Consider the following 3341-nt stretch of genomic DNA (forward strand, 5'->3'; position numbering starts at 1 on the left):
CAGTGAAGCATCAGTGCCAACACTGATGTTGCTGTCATTGATGATGATGATGTACTCTGAGAGCACGAGTGCTGTTCGACCCGAAGACGGCTAGTTAGATTGGTTGCCACCTATATTATGCATCCCGCAAAAAAACCTACCTAAACACCATGATAACTCCACTGTCTTTGGCTAATGTGTGCATCTCCTGCGTGCTGCCCGGTGCGCATCAATGGAATAAGAACTCTGGTTGAGGCTTATATTGTAGGGTACACCAGACGAAAAAACTGCAGCAGAATTACTTGGATACGTAATTCCGGCTGAATACTTGTTCTCACTTCGACCTAGAGTCGCGCCTTAAAGCTTCAACCTCCAAGTTGCCAGAATAAGCATCAACCACACTCAATGGCAAAGTAAAAATATGATGACTGTGTCAAGTACATATAGGATTATTCATTCATCCAATCACCCAATAGGTGATAGGCACTAATGCGGACGAGGTTTTTTGCACGGCGAAATGAATATACATATCAGGGACACTGCACAGCGAAAGATTGCTTGAGTCCAACAAGCCAAGGTCATTACCATATGTTCAGAGGCTTCTTCGAGTGTCACCCATGAAACTGTTGACTGTCGGTGATGTTTTCAGTATACATCAATAGTTCTTACTACCAGTAAGTCCTCATCGTCCCTGTTATACTGTTGTGCCATAAACTGGGCAATAACCGTTTCATTACACGACTCATAATGATGTTGAAACTTTTCGGGCAGACTACTTCCGGTTTCGCTCCGTTTAGGACACACTGGGTAAGCCAACCCCTCTACTTTCCGTCGATCCTATCTCGTATCTTAACAGTAAGTTAGTCGTACGTGGCGACAAACCATTGCCTGCAAATTGCGATGATGGTAGCGGATGATCCAAACGGATCTCACGTTTACGATATCCGTCTGGTTTTTCTCCACAAAGGTTGCCTCATTATTCAGTTTGAACGACCAATTAACCAGACTTATCGAATGAACCTTTGAAAGGGCAGGTTCAGGGATGGTGATTTGATCATCTTTTACGTCATGTCGGAGGAATTGCTTCAACACCTCGAATATCGTTCGAACTGAAGCATGGGATGGCTTTTGTATGGCACATTTAGTTGAAGAATCTCGAAAGGGGCGATTTACTAACTGTCCACTTAACACGGACTAATTTTTCAAATGCCTGTTAATCTCCACCTTTGATCACCAGCCTGTTTAGAACGGATACCTTAAGAGCAGGTGAGTATCATTGGCCACTTAGCGCAACTAGGTGGCTAGATTTAGCAGAGGCGTGCGACTGGTCCGCGGTACCGGTCGACATGAAGTCCTAGTGGTTAAGAGGTTGTATCTGGTATCTCGATGTGATTTTTTAGATCAGCCTTATATCTGTTTTGATGATAGCGTCATTCAGCGAACTCCAGACAGATTAATTGCACCCAAGCGGACGCATTCCAAATGGGTGATATGGATACAAAGACAAATTTAGCCAACTGAACCATTTGAATAACAGCTTGAGCAGACTGATGCTGAAGAACTGCGGAAATATCACTGGCCACTATGAAAGCTCTTTTCTATAGTTTTCTCAAGGGTGCGCATTGATCTGAAAGACGGGCGGAGTACTGGTTCATCATCGATTTGTCGGCAGCACACGAGCTACTTAAAATGTGTACAGTAGTGCGTGCCCATTGATTTTTTCCACGACGATCCGGCTTCAGTGATTGTCAGTCTCCTAGCTTGAGTAGACCGACCGAGTTATGCCAACTAAAGGGCACTTAGTCACCCACTAGAGGTTCAGCCAACGGGCTGTCGAATCAGAGTACACGCTCAAGGTATCACATCCTAAAGGATTTTAACTGTGTGAGCTACTTCAGACCTCAAGATGCTCAGTATAAAAATACTCAGTGTTTACTAAGTCTGGTGGGCTGGCATTCGTTCCCGGACTTGCATGCTACGTCGAACTAAGCCGATCGACCCATATGCTTAGTAGGTGGTGTCACGTGCGATTTTTGCCGAGCCACGTGTGCAATCGACTGAACGTCCCGTATATCCTGTGTGGACCGACAGAATAAGACCAAACGATAAAGAGGGACGGTTCTAAAACCAACAACACGCCGAACGGATAACGCATGATTGTAAACCCAGAAGGGGACAAATAATTACTTGGGATCTGCAGTGTGTTCCCAGCGTGACATGGTGACTGACAGTACTCATAGGACGCATACGCGGTTGACTAGTGCCTGTCAGTACTCAAATTCTCACAACTGTGGCCATGGAACGTCATTTCCAGTGACATCACAAGCTTAACAACAGCTCAGCGAAAAACGTAGTATAAAGACGATCCCCCTAACATGAAGTACTTTGTTTTTAATATACCCAGGGTATTCACACCTTTGCCGTTCGTAATTGGCTGACTGGTTACCCCATATGACCCACCTGTATGGACACAAAACTATGAGGAATCAGCAAAGGAAAGTTGAATTGTGCTGATGGGGAGGTACACTGACCTTGGAACTCTGATGTGACAAAACATAATTGGACCGTTAGTCTGTGGGTTTAATTGCCCAAACACTTAACATAACGGTGAGAGGAACGACATCGCTTTTTGGTGAGTTATTATACCCGAATTTTGTCTAACAGCTGATTATTTGCCAACTATTGCGCAATAGACTATTCTTATTGCGTCCGACATTGTGTGAACCGAGAAGTAACCTGCTAGCTCCTGGTCCAGTTTCTGCTTAGCCTCTCGGCCCAATAAAATTCCGCATTCATTTGATGATGTGCTTCAGACTGGTGCAGATTATGTGACCTGTCTAACTGAACTGCCAACAAACATGAGAATTTGGAGTAGGTAATTTATTAGTTACTTTTTCACCTAGTGGTTCTTCTTTTTGAGTCAAAAAAATACGTTTTATGAAAGACCGTTTTCAATCGATAGCTTTCCACACATGTACACATAACCACACAGGTTTACGTGGCAAGAAATGACGTGAGTTGCTTGGTTGTATGAAACATTATGTAATTCACCTTTTTTCCTGAGTTGCAATATAAAGCGAGTACTATACCGTCGTCGTGATAATTTACGGCGTTTAATGGGAGCGCAAAACCCATAGTTCTGGTTAACGAGAAATCCGGAATGAGCCGAGAATATCACGCAGGAAAAGGTGGAATTGATCACTTTGAAACGTTGAAAATAGAACTTTTTAGCTTGGGAAGCACTGGTCCCTGCTTATACTTGATAGTGGATCAAGGGATACTGCTTCGAGATTTTGAATATCGGCCCAACTGGATGTAGTCTTTGTGAAGCATATACATGAACCAGGGATACATTCGAGAAT

Source organism: Opisthorchis viverrini (genome assembly GCF_000715545.1).
Source record: "Opisthorchis viverrini unplaced genomic scaffold opera_v5_1, whole genome shotgun sequence".
NCBI lineage: Eukaryota > Metazoa > Platyhelminthes > Trematoda > Opisthorchiida > Opisthorchiidae > Opisthorchis > Opisthorchis viverrini.